The 14,898-nt window shown below is 37.8% G+C and overlaps 1 protein-coding gene across 1 annotated transcript in view; it reads left to right on the forward strand.

Moving 5' to 3' along the window:
• CLVS2 (clavesin 2) overlaps nt 1-14,898 on the forward strand; it is a 65,163-nt gene that overhangs the window by 35,086 nt on the left and 15,179 nt on the right. The window lies entirely within an intron of this gene.

Below are 14,898 nucleotides of genomic sequence, written 5' to 3' on the forward strand. Positions count from 1 at the left end.
TAAATATTCCAAGATTAGCTAAACTGAGACATGATCTTCCTTACCCCCGGCCTTGCAGGAGGTATTCAGAGACTGAATGGGAATTCCTCATTAGCAGTCACGCAGACGCATGAGCCCTAGTCGTGCTGTTTTTCATGTGTGCTTCTTTGAAGGACACGTGCCTGAAACATCTTTAGACTCTCTCAAGCTGTCTTTATAATCCACTGCCTCACAATCCATATGGACATCACACAGTCTTGGAAGGCACTGGTAGAGCTAAAAGTGTTCTGGCAAATGACTGGAAAACATCATTCTGGCTTCAGTGACCTCTTCTCTCCAGCTCCTTACTCAAGCCAGCTCCATGGTATTGGTCAGGAACTTAAATTAGAGAGAAAAATCTGTATTGTTTTTATTTTAATAGTATACAGATTACTGTAGCCTTTAAATGTAGTCAGGTATCTTAATTCTTTTGCTGTTTCTGCTTTTCTATATCTTTACTTCAGTGTGAGCTGTCCAAGCTTCAGGATATCTTCACATGTACGGCTACTAACACTGAAATCTCAATATATCAGACTTCCTCTTAAATCTGATCCTTTTCTTCTATCTGTTTCTAATACAATTAGTGGTGAACGAACCAAGATTAAAAAGTAGCAACCTACTTTCAGCCATTCTGTGGTAGGTCCTCTCTGCTTCTAACCGTTTGTTAAACTGTATCTTCCCCATATTTTAAAAATGTATAACTTGTTTTCCTTTTATTGTTTCAGACCTTGATAGGACTCAAATTCAGGCTCTAGTTACCTATATATTGCTAATAGATTTGACTGCATGTCTCCATCTTCCTGAAATCAGGTAAACCAGGCCATTTTGCAAACGTTCATCAAACAAACTGGGCAAGTCAAAACATCAAATCACCATTTTCTATTTTAAGAAATATGCATCAGAGACACCCATAACCCTTATTCCATCTTTATCTCTAACAGTTCCCTAGTCGAACTCCAGCCCTATCCCATCCTTAACCCTCACCGCCTCCTCCCTGCTGCCCCGTGGTACATAGCTCTGATGAAGGACCCGGAAGATGGTGGCTCACACATTACTTGGTCATTTAAAAACTAATTAAACTAAAACTCTGGCTGTTTTATTATTATTATTTTTAACCTGAGATAAAATGTCTCCACAACAAAGTGGTTGCACTAAAACATAAATATTAAAATGTCAGATTTGCATAACAAACTACACACCACGGCTAGACTAATGTTCTGACAGCGCAACTGTAACATACCACTTTGTTCTCAGGAATGCCCAGTACAAGCCCTTTGGCAAGACAACCTGGACAGTCCAAGTAGACTCCACAACTGTCTTCTTAGCCATGCTGCCAACATTTCCTCACACTTACCCTCAACTCCTGACAAACGCTCCTGGCAACTGTATCTTAAAGGTGGCCCAATCTTCCCATCTCTGGTCCTACTGCTCCTTCTCCCCAGGACACTCTTACACTTGCCCCATTGCCTCATCCACAACTACCAGATTCTCTTTGACACCCCAAAGTCTATTCCATAGACTACTTCTTTTGGGAGTACTTTCATCATCATTCTAATTTTTCTCTTCGGTCTCTGGCATCGTTTCTCTCCTTTAAACCTAAACACACCTTGTGGAAATTATTTCTTCTTGATTTATGTTACTTATTCTCTTTACCAGTAGTATATAAATTCCTTCAAGTTAAGGCCTCTGCTTCGTTCACATCCCCCTTACGCTTCCCAGGCTAAAGTACTGTTCAATAAATATTAGCTAAATTCAGTAGATGCTTAGAGGGTTATATTGTCCTTATGTTCATATTTTTTAAGTATATGATGTTTTCACCATTAGACATACTTATAAGTATGTGAGTGTGTGTGTATTCGTGTGTGGTACGTGGTCATATAAGAACATTTGAAAAATATAAAATTTACAAAGCATAAAATAAAAGTCATCTATTATACAATTACACAGAATTAACCAGGCTAATATTTTGATGTGTGTTTCTAAATCTTTCGTATTCCTTTTTAAAATAAATTAATGCTTTTTCCAGATTTATTAACCTAGTATCATATTTTGATTATTTTCTGTCATTTAGAATTCTTTGAAAATGTCATTTTAATTGCTCTTGAACATTATATATTATAAACACATTCTTCATTTATTCACTGTTTTGTCAAAGTAACTTTAAATTGATCCCAATGTTTTCCTCATTACAAAATATGTATAAAACATTGTTGTACATAAAATTTTACTCTAATTAACGATGATTTCCTTATAATTGGTTTCTAGAACTGGGACTAGGGGACAAAAGGAGTGTATTTTGAGGTTTCTTTCAAGAATGTTTTACCAATTTATATTCCCTCAAAAGAATCTGGTGGCTCCTGTCTTGCCAAACCCTTGCAGCATTGAGTTTCATCATTAAAAGCAATCTGGTCTAGTTTCACATGCCTGATGTAGGCAGGAGTGTCCTGAAATATCCACTTAAGGACTTCTGCCTAATTCTTTTTATAATTTGCTCTTCTCAATTCCTCTAGCCGAAGTTCTGCAGCTTAACTTCCCTTTGGCAATTTTGAATATGAGAATGTCAGCACTTCTGAATGTGTGTTACTAAAGTAGTTTAAAAGTCTAGGGAGAGACCTAATCCATTATTAATATACTGGCTGGGGTAATAGTAAGGTCTGTTGCAGTTGACTTATAGATTGGAGCCAGAGGCCTCAAGATACGGGTCACAGAAAATTACTACATATTCTATTTTGATCAGAAATGGCACAATTATTTGTTACCCTTGCTACGCATTCACTTTTAATAGACAAGCCTGACTTAGGAACATGGTGATGTAACAATTTTATAAGTTGGTAATTTTTACTTTGGGCTCTCTCCTGCTGTTAGACTTGATTGAAATTGGTATTTCACGGATTGGGAAAAGGTGTGAGAATGGCTTTGTGTCATGTTCTCCCGGCTGTCTTGCCTCCTGCGTGTACCAGGCACACATCAGCAGCGACTAACTTAAATAAGCCTTGTGTCTTCATGTTAAGGCTCTGTGGCTGTGATTCGCTTCAATCTGTTATCAATCTTCTCCGACAGAAAAAGTAACTGGGGAGAATACCACACTTACTTTGCTCACAAAAGAAAGTTCTTCCCTCCCATTCAGTTATACGATGACTAAACATGGTCCAATTAGTTTTCTGTGTTGGTTTTACTTTAAGAAATAGTTTGAGGTAGGAAGAGCTCTTTTGAGGAGGAGTATTTTATATAATACCCCACTAAGTTGCCTCTAGACTCAGATATTCCTCTCTCCATGCAAAGTTGATGCCACTGAGTCATGAGTGTCATTTGAGAGTTTTATACAGGTATAGGGATTTATCTAAACTGATAAACCAGCATTTGTGTTCCAGGGACCCTTGCAGGGTAAGGAGGGTCGTGTTTGAAGCAAAGTTAGCCACCACCAACTGATTAATGGTGGGCGCAGGAAAAAAAAATAACAAAATAATGATTTGTTTAGAATTAGAGTACACTTAAGATTTTGAGATAGATTAGTCAGTTCTAGCCCACAAATTTCAGAGGCCCTGACCATATAGTCATAGTGAACTCTAAGAGACTTTCTTTCCATAATAGTCCCTCTGTTCTGTTTAGTAATTCTGTATATGTGGCAGGGATTCTTTTGCTGACAGAGGCGCATTTATCTTATGGGTAAGTAGGTTTATCACTGGAAACTAGAAGCGAAGAATGTATGGATTACTTCAATACATGTGTTCAAAACTAGCAGGAAAAGAAAGAAAAAATGGAATTACATTGTGTTTTGTCTGTGGCAGCAGTGTTTAACAAGTTATTATGTTGTTATTTACAATATATTTGTATGTTGTTTACAAGTGATTGTTATATTTACTTGTTATTTACAAATGATAATTTACTGGTCAAAAAGGAATTGGGGAAATTAAAAATTTAGAAATGATTGTCCACATTAAGATTACGGCAATGACAAGGACATCACAAAACACTCATTTTCACTTGAGCAGATGATAATCATATGCTATCCTGGACGAGGAAAGGGTAACTCCTTGCTTTTCTCTGGGCCTGTGGCTTTGTAAACTGGAGAAGCCCTTGACCAGTCACCACTGTGTTCTGAGTGACCTGAGAAGATTCCTCCTGGTATTTTTGAGTGAAAGTTAAAAGACTCTCTTAGTCCAAACAATAAATTCTGAATGTAGAATCATGAAAGCAATGCAATAAAATCCTTCTGCATTCAAAATGTTGATGTGAGACCTGAGCTTCCTACAGCATATATCCACTCACAATTAAAGGTCGTGATTATTCACCACCTTAGAATCCTATGGCAGGTTTCTTAGTAATTTGCGTTGAGAACATACAGCCCTTCAGTAAGTCCCTCTATGCTTTCTTTTATGCACCCTATGAAGGAGAATATCAGGCAACATCATTGTACACGGGCATCATTCCTAATTAAAAAATTAAGTCAGAGAACACCCTCAGACAAAACTGAAAAAGAGCGAATCTAGCACATCTCTATAATAGGAACTGAATTTCATAAAAGGAGAGTGACAGAGCAAAAGAGACTTATTAGGAGTCACAGAGTCTGAAATCTTCATTAGCTAAATATTGATGTATATAGGATGGGGGAAAACGGCTCTTTTTTAAAAAGAAATGTCAGAAATGATATGTATTTGCCTTGGGTAGAGCACATTCTGTTGACCACCCTTAAGAGAAATACATGTTGACACACACATATTCATGATACACAATTTAAACAATAGCTGACATTTTGCCAAAGGTCTTAGAACAAACAAATATTGTGTGAAGTGTGCAAATGTAAATCTAGGGACATTAAATTTAAAAATTGAATCTATAAAGTTATCTATATTTTAGTGCATATTTAGATTAGGATTTTAATATTTGGGAGGGCAAAGTCATTTCAAAATACATTCATATCTTAAAAATTTTTGATTCTAAAAAGAATTTTTACCTCCAACACCACATATTAATGGGACATTAATGTATACTATTAATTACTCTCTTTGATGACCCCTCATGGTTAATCTATGTTTCTTAAAACACTTATTAAAATTAAGGCATTGTTTTTTCTGAGGAATCATTAAAATTTAAGTCTGTAATTTATGTGCATTTTGTTTCAAAGATTGCTCATCAAATAGAAAATCTTGCTAAGTGCTTATTTTGAAATACAATGCGATATATCTTTGAAGGCTGACTTGCTTCCTCTAACAAGAATTGACTACTCATTTTTCAACCATTTAATTATTTTTTTCTCTTTTCTCAAACTCCCAAGTGTTAAGTAAACTTTAGAAAATGTTAATAATTATTGTTTCCCTACATGTGGGAAAAATTACCTATTTTGGTGAACTTTTGTTTCTACACAATTCTTTGCATCTAATCCAGTTCCTCCACTGTCTGCTTATCTGGATAGCATGAGGTTATAACAGGATGTTAGAAGTTAAGAGGTTGCAGGTGAAGCATCCTCCTGCATTTGTACAACCCCAGTTTAAAAACTTATCTCTGTACCAGGTCGAGAGCCTTTGTTTTCAATCTGTTAGTTGCATCCATTTACACATGGCTCATTACCAGTTATGAGGCAGGCATAGAAAAAGACATTCCAATTAGCTGGTCATTAAATAGTTTCCTGGCTGTTTTCTCTCAATTTGGCAAAATACACTAGTTAGAACATTTTGGTAAAAATCCTTGTTTTCCTCCTGAAAGCAGTGGAATGACTTGCCTAGATCTGCCGGTCCAGTATTAATGAGACTACATAGATGTGATTACAGCTGTAGCTCCATTCTGTTTAGTTCCAAACACTGCACAGAATACTAGAGGTGGGCAATGGAAGCAGAGCTTTGGAACTAGGACAAACATGATTTCCTTCAGAAATCTTAATCTTTTAGAAGATGGGTAAGGTGCGTATACAAATAGCTTACACAACATTCGAAAAGATAGATATGAGTATACAAATGCTATTATACCAGCTAGGAAGAATAACTCCAAAAGACATATTTAGGAAAATATGGTGTGGTTAATATGTCAAGACACATCAGTTTTTTCTTTTCCTTTTTTTCTTTCTCTTTTTTTGCCATGTCCGAATTTTATTAGATTGACTAAGAGAACTCTTTAATAAGATTTTCTGAATTCTCTATTAACAGAACTCTTAAATGAGGCTTTCCTACAACCATCCAGAATATTAAATCTGTATTCTCCACATTGGCAACATTTCACTAGGTTTTCTTGCATTTCCACTCCATTCTCTTCAGTGTTCTGGACTGCATTTTAGATCTGCCCTTCCGAGGGATGACTTCCCCATCTTCCTTCCCTTCTTCCTAACACTTCTTTGTAAAGCAGACCAATCTTAAGTTTAATCATATCTGAAGGAAACTAATATTGATGCAATCTACGGAACTAGTAGTACCAACTGCTGTAATAGTCACCTTCTACTTTCTATACATAGGCATACTTTTAGAGAGCATATTATTACATATGCTTTATACCTATGAAGCATTGGAAAAATTATTCTCATAATTCTGAACTTTTATATAGAATTTCATGTCATCTATATAAAACTTAACTGAAAAAAAAATTAGAAGCATCCCCTAAGATTGCTTTTGTCTCTGTTGGTAAGGTTATGAGTAACTTTTTTGTGTTATTTTTTTTTTTATGTTCAAAATTTCTACAATAATCATGTCCAATAACTATACTAAAATCATCATAAAAGAATAGTGCAATATTTTTAATCTTAGTATAATTTTAGGGATAGAGCTATGAAATTAAAAGTATAATTTCTAGGTGTTGTATGCTATGACTTATCATTATATGCCCTTTGCCATAGTGCATATAATAGTTGAAATTATATGCTTCAAAAAAGTGCAGTCAAGGTATAAAAGAAAAACAAACATTAAAAAAAGGCTAACAGGGGTATCACTGTGGTGCAATCACTTAACCGTCTGACTCTTGGTTTCAGCTCAGGTTGTGATCCCAGGGTCATGAGGTTGAGCCCTGCATTGGGCTCTGAGCTCAGTGGGGAGTCTGCTTGGGAGTCTCTCTCCCTCTCCCTCTGCCCTCCCTTTCTCTCTAGAATAAATAAATGAATAAATCTTTAAAAAGGCCAATGAATTTAATTTGAATGAGTGAGTTACACATACAATTTTTGCCTATGTTTATGCTGAGGTCACTTCTTAACACTCTTGATCATTTTAGGAACCCTAGACAGTCTTGTGAAACAAGACCAAAGTTGTGTTTTTAATTCTCATAAAAAACTTCATTTTGTTCATTTATGGCTGCAAAATTGTACCCCGATTGTACCAGAAATTATATTGATTTATGTTGTTCTCAAATCTGACAATTTACTTGTAATAGTATTATCCTAACACATAATTTTGGTATTTCACCAAAATCAATGAAAGAATTGAATGATATATTAATAATTCATTCTCCAATTTTTCTTCTTGAATAGCTAGACCTCTGAAACAAACAATTTTTTCTAGAAATATATGACTAACTTACCTATGTATATTTGATACAGATACATATATTTATCTCTCTATGGGGTGTCCATAATGCAATATCTATAGTGTCTTTACAGTTTTTATGCCAAGGAGGACAAGGTAGAGGTTTTGCTTTGATTGATAACATTTTGTAATTGTTGGCAATACCAATCAAGTTTTAAGGAAACTCATGTATTGCATAAAGGGAATACTTCCAAATCCATCTTCTCCCAAAGAAGGATATTTACTTGAGTATATGGTCAACAAAGGCTTGGAGAGATGTTGAATTCCACTAGAGCTTTGGCAGGCCAAGTTTCCATTAACTCAAGTGTTCAGTCAAGACAATCTGTACATCCAGCACAAAGTGTACCACTCAAGAAGAACACGAATCGAAGCAGGTGAATTGCCAGAAATTTTTAAAAGGTAGAAATTCTATTAACTTTCTTCCACCCATCTTGGCTGTACTATCACTAATTGCAAGGTACATCGTACTTCATCGTCTCCAATGAAGAGCTTTGCGGACAGCGGAGTCAATGATCAGCATATTGCATGTTGTTATTCCCTTCCCTTCCCTTCCCTTCCCTTCCCTTCCCTTCCCTTCCCTTCCCTTCCCTTCCCTTCCCTTCTTCTCTTCTCTTCTCTTCTCTTCTCTTCTCTTCTCTTCTCTTCTCTTCTCTCCTCTTCCATTCTGTTTAAGATTTATTTGCAAGAGAGAGAGGGAAAGAGAGAGAAAGAGAGAGAGAAAGGAGAGAGAGAGAGAGTGCATGAGAGTGCACAGGAGCAGGGGGGAGGGGCAGAGGGAGAGGGAGAAGCAGAATCTCCACTGAGCAGGGCAGCCTGATGTGGGGCTTGATTCCAGGACCCCGAGATCATGACCTGAGCCAAAGGCAGATGCTTATATGACTGAGCCACCCAGGCACCCCTGTAAGCTGTTATTTTAATTATTATTTTGTACTATGTAGTGTTTTAGGACCAAACAACTTCCCATTAAACCACGTTATAAAATTACCTCCATGGTCATTTCCATATGTGTAAAGTAAAAATTGATATTTGATATGGTAGCCCAGTACTTAGGAGGTGTGCTTAATGACTAACAGCTATGGTTGGCCATTAACAGTTCTATTAAATGTTTCCATTTTGCAGATAAGGAAATTGTGGCTCAGTTTACTTAAATAGTTTACTTAAGTGATAAATATCAGAATCTATTCTATTCAAGAAACATTCACCTGGCTCTGCTCTGGAACGTACACACACACACACACACACACACACACACACACACACACAAGTTTTCAAAATGTTGAGAATGTGAAGATGAATCACACACAGTCTGGATCTGAGTTCAGTGCACAAAACAGAAATCTCTCTGGATAGTTCAAGGACAAATGGATTTAAATACAGAGAGCTCCTGCTTTAAAACCTCATTGGAAACATAGGAAGAATTACAATGTCATTAGGGGACTGTGTCTGTTTTCTTGATTTTGAGTTTCCAAACCTGCAGATGTGATCCAGAGGTCAAGAAAATGCTGTCTCCACCCTCTCACTACTGCCATCCCAGCAGCCTCTCACTTAGTGATACCTAGAAAGTAGAAGGTAGTATTCAGACACTGCCACAAACAGTTGCCCCCCTGGAGTTTGCCTAGCAGCTGCCACTGCAGCAAAAAAAATGTGACTGTGGCCTCCAGTTGGTCCTTTAAATCTTGCGCACATGTCTCTCATTGACAGAACTCTCTTATTTAGAATCCCAGCTGTAAGATTCTTATGATTAGCCTTCCATCCCCTGCCCTATCGGGTGGAGCATGAAGTGGGTGGAAACGGTTGCAGGGCCAGCACCAATAGACCATATAAAACACACAATCAAGCACTCAAAGAGCTCACAGTTTAATTGTGGAGGCAAACAAATGCAGAGACAATTTCAGGATCATATGGCAAGTGCGGTAAGAGACTTAGGCACTGTGTTCATGATGGCAGAAAGTGGACTTTCAAGGGAGAGCAAGGCATGGAAAAGTGAGAGAAGGGATCAAGAAGAGTTTCCTGGAGATGGTGTCACCTGAGCTAGGTCTTAAAAGATCAACTTGAGAAGACAATGCGAAAAGGGAGCAGAAGCCATGCAGGCGCATGGGAGAGAACAAAGTCAACAAGCCATGAAACTGCACGTGGACATCAACAGACATGAAGAGGGTGCAGGGAAGTGACGTGGTGCCAAGCAGGGGAGTGGACACAGTGCATCTGGTGTTTTCCCGGGATCGTGAGGGTGAATATAAAAATAGGAATCTATACAGAACTGAGGATCTAAATATTGCAGGGCTTGGGGCATGATTGGAGGTGAGAGGATCAGACTTCTGGTTTCTAGTTCTGCTTGGAAGAAGCTTGGAAGACGCCACTTTGTCCTAACAACAGATAAACAACTGGACAGACTGAAAAATCAACAACTCTTCTTAGATTCACAGAGAGGTGAGGTAACAAAGACAACGACTGTCACCAAGACTGGAGGGACAGACAGATGAACACAGGGAGTCTTGGCTTACTGAAGCTGAGATTCATAAGGGGAAACAAAGCATGGTGGGAACAAATGTCAGGGCAGGACATCATGAAGGTTAAATGACAAATTGCTGGAGGCTCATTGGGAATGAGGCTGAGAGTTAAAAATTCCAGGGGTCCCAGTCATAGGGGGCCCTCCACACTTTTGTGAGATTTACTTCCAGGAGCTGGACCAGGTTTTCAGTAAATATTAGAGAAAAATCCCCTTGTGTTTCTGTCAGAGGGAAAGGAAAAGAAGCCATTTTGAAATATGCCAGAGCATTCTGTTGTTGTTGTTGTTGTTGTTGTTGTTGTTGTTGTTGTTGTTGTTGTTGTTTTTCTTCAAGTTTTTACTTAAATTCCACTTAGTTCACATACAGTGTATTATTAGTTTCAGGTATAGAATTTAGTAATTCAACAGTTACATACAACACCTGGTGCTCATCACAAGTGCCCTCCTCTGTTCTTAACAGGGCCTGCTCACAGAGGAAACTAGTAACCAGAGCCTAATCTCCTGGGGTATTATTAGAACCTAACTGGCCTAGAGGTAGGAAGATACTCAACTCTAGCCTTCCACATGGGAGAAGGGAAATACCCAATTCTAGGCTACCTGTCCCACCCAAGGGAAGAAAAAAAAACTGAGAAACACTTGGGAGTTCACAGTCCAGAGGCACAGACTCACGAAAAGACCAAGACCTAATCATGGGACTGTGGAACACTTCCCCCCACCACACCTCACCACCGCATTACAGTTGGCCGATTTACAGCAGTTCCTTTTATCTGGTACATCAAGTCTGGCTATCAAGAAACAAATTATAAAGCATACTAAAAAGTCAAAAAACACAAACCGAAGAGACAGAGCGAGCATCAGAACCAGACATGGCAGGGATGTTAGAATTATCAGACTGGGGATTTTAAACAACTTTAATTGATATGCTAACCTCTCTAATGGATAAAATAGACAACATGTAAAAACAGATGGACAGTATAAACAGAGAGATGGAAAGTCTAAGAAAGAAAAAGAAGATATCTAGAGATCAGAAACACTGTAACGGAAATGAATGCCTTTGATGGACTTAGTAGACTGGACATGACTAAAGAAAGAATCTCTGAGCTTGAGAATATATGAATAGAAACCTCCAAAACTGAAAAGCAAAAAGAAAGAACACTGAACAAAAAGCTGGAACAGAGTATCCAAGGACTGGAGGACAGCTTCAGAAGACATAACATGCGAGTCATTGTAATACCACAAGGAGAAGAGAAAGGAAGGAAACATGGGCATCACGGTGAGGAAAAGGAAGGAATCAAAGATTATATTGTCCTTGTTTTGGACTTTGATGCCTGAGAGGTGGCCCTGAATCTGAATTTTAACCTAGATGAATTTCATTGCAAAGTTGGTGCTTTCCCTTCTCTTTCCTCCTGTCTCCACTGTGATTTGGTGCCGATCAAGTCATTCTTTACATAGAGATATAGCCAAGAAAGCCCATGAACTCCTGTGTAAGTTTTGTGTGTATATGTGCATATTCATTTTTTAATAGAAGATGCATGGTCTTCACGTGATTGTCAGTTTAAAAGTCACTGAGCTAGGACATTTAGCTTCACAACTTGATAGCTGATGTTTGTTCAGTTTTCTTCTGGAGATTAAATGCCCATTAGGGAATGTTTTTTAAAAGCATTCCAAGTAGTTCTGCTTCAGGTAGCACACAAGATCTTCTTGAAGATCTTCCTGCCATGAAACACAGAGGTGTTAGATAAATCACAACAAAAATATTTTCAGATTCTTTGCTGAACTCCAGGGCACATGAGAGAAGTCACCACCCCTCACCTGCCCTTGAACCGTGAGGCAAGAACACAAAGCCTTCTGGAAAAACAAAACAAAACAAAAAACAGGAGAATAAGTGAAGCCTAAGTGGTTTTGGAGGCAAGTGTTGACTGTGGGAACCTACAGCTTCAGAGGGTAATGATTGCCTGGGGTCTGGGGTGGGCAGAAGCCAAGACCGGGTTTGCATACATTGAGGGCAAATGGGGGACTAAATTGAGACTGCAATCCTCCAGGTGCTACACCCTTAGGAAAGGTTTGTGCTAAGAAAATCCCTGCTGGCTAGGAAAACTTTAAATAAATCTTTCTGCCTCTGCCATAAGCAGGTAGAAAAATAATAGTAACAATAAGATTATTATTAATAATAATGATAATAGTCTCCTCTGATAATCTGATACCATAATTGTCTCCTATGAGTTTGAGATTTGAATACGCACTGTACAATCAGAGAAATCCCAAAATGGGAAATTAAATTAAAGCCAAACCAGGTTGATAGCACCTAGTAGGAGCTGGTACAGACCTTCTCTGGAGAAAGGCATCCTCAAGCCAGCTACTTCACGATTCCCAATGATTAATGTTAGCCAAATATGAGTTAACCATAAACAGGATACCATAAACAATGTCAGCAGAGACAGCAACCAAATTCAGGTGCTCAAGGACTAAGAAACAAAACACCTATGTATTAAATGGTTGTGTTATTAAATAATGTTTCTAATGATGGAATTAAAATAAGCAAAGACCAATTAACTAGAGAATTAAAGTTACATGATAGGGGCGCCTGGGTGGCACAGCGGTTAAGCGTCTGCCTTTGGCTCAGGGCGTGATCCCGGCGTTATGGGATCGAGCCCCACATCAGGCTCCTCCGCTATGAGCCTGCTTCTTCCTCTCCCACTCCCCTGCTTGTGTTCCCTCTCTCGCTGGCTGTCTCTATCTCTGTCAAATAAATAAATAAAATCTTAAAAATAAATAAATAAATAAATATAAATAAAGTTACATGATAATCTATCTCATAACCCATAAATTGGCAAAAAATAAACAGATTGGCAATACCAAGTGTGGTATGTGGAACCAATACCAAGTGTGGTATATGCTGGAACTTTCCTTATTGCTGGGGGAAGGAGGGGTATAAGTTGATATAATTGCGTTACCAATCATGTAAAGTTGAAGTATTACACTCTGTGACTCAACGTTAACACGTTAGCTGTATACCCCCCCACATACACACTTGAACATGCCCAAGAGAAACGTCCAAGAATGAAGTCTGCAGAACAGCAGTGCCGGTGATGGGAAAGCAGACAAAATATTTGGAAAACAATATGCTCTGACAAGAGAAAATAAATTATGATGTACCGTACAATAGTAGACTACACAACATTGACAATGAGCTACATAGACACATGTATAAAACTCAAACAGGAGGAACCTCAAAGACAATATAATGTGACAACAGAAGAATACATTCAGTATGATGACATATTTATAAAGTTCAAGTACTTAGAAAACCTAACAGCATATTTTAGGGGTGTATGTAAATATATTCAGAAAAAATATAAACTATAAAAATGAATAAAATATACAAACTATAAAGAAATAACAAGTAAAATATATTTATACATTTATAATATTTATAAAATAAAAGCAAGAGGATTACGATATGAAATTTTAAAATGTGGGAGAGAGTCAGAGAATATGAATGCAGTTAACTCCAAGTTTACCAACCGTGTTCTATTCCTTAAGTTGAGTGGAGGGCACATGGATGTTTATCTTAGCATTCTCTTTATTGAATATACACTATTTTCTTTTTTATATATACACTATTTTTTATGTATAAAAATGTCATGACTTAAAAAATACTATGTCTGGGGCGCCTGGGTGGCACAGCGGTTAAGCATCTGCCTTCGGCTCAGGGCGTGATCCCGGCGTTACGGGATCGAGCCCCACGTCAGGCTCCTCCACTATGAGCCTGCTTCTTCCTCTCCCACTCCCCCTGCTTGTGTTCCCTCTCTCGCTGGCTGTCTCTATCTCTGTCAAATAAATAAATAAAATCTTTAAAAAAAAAAAAATACTATGTCTGCATTTCTATCTGATTCATTTCTATTATTCTAATAACCTCTGGAGGAATGAAAAATACATGTTTATGAATGAAGCAAGGCACTGACATAAAAGGAGACATATTTTTCCATTAATTAATTAATTAATTAATTTTTTAAGTACTGTTGTTTTTTTGTGGTGTGTTACTCTCAGAGGTAGAAATTGCTTTGCAAAAACAAAAGTGCTTATTGGCTCTGAAAATCAACATAGAAAACCATGACTTAATCATTAATGCTCCTAAGTGTTCCCCCAAATCTAAAACATTTTAATGGGGTTATGCCATGCATGTTTTTGACTAGGCAATCTTATATAAGAAAAAGTTGAAATTTAAAAAATGCATCTGTGATTATCGCAGTTCCTTTACTTCTCCTTTGTTCCCATTCATGCTCGAAATAGAATCCAGAAGAGTGCCAGTTATCATGATACCTCTTGAGAGACACCTCTAGTGGTGGAGTTTATTTTATTTTGTTTTGAAATAAGGCTTTCGTAGTCAGTTCAATGTGGGATTTTGAACTAGTAGGAACAATCAGGCCATGCATGTGGATTCCGTAGCGTACTCAAGTGATGTCAGATGTTGGAATTCATTCAGAAGGATTTCCTTCATAGTAGGGAGTGAAGTGGGAGGCACCTGTTCAGTCGCAGGCAGGAGGAAAACGCCTCTCTACATCACGTCAGATGCAAACCTTACACAAGTGAGTCCTTGCTGAAGAGGAAGCCGGCTTTACGGTAGGCCCGTTTTCTTCCTGTGGGGTGAGCTCAGAGGGTTTTGACTTAATTTAACCTAGCAAAATGCATCCCCACATTTCTTACACTACAACACGAAGCTGTTATTTTGCTTACGCATGTTTTCCCCCACCTCCTTTTTTATGGCTGAAATAAGGGAAGGACTTCATTATAATGAAGTCGATAAAATAAGATAGAATAAAGTGAGGGTTTTTTTAAAGATTTTATTTATTCATTTTGAGAGAGAGAGAC

The sequence above is a fragment of the Ursus americanus genome, chromosome 11 (genome assembly GCF_024610735.1).
Source record: "Ursus americanus isolate L20-20 chromosome 11, mUrsAme1.1.p, whole genome shotgun sequence".
Taxonomy (NCBI): domain Eukaryota; kingdom Metazoa; phylum Chordata; class Mammalia; order Carnivora; family Ursidae; genus Ursus; species Ursus americanus.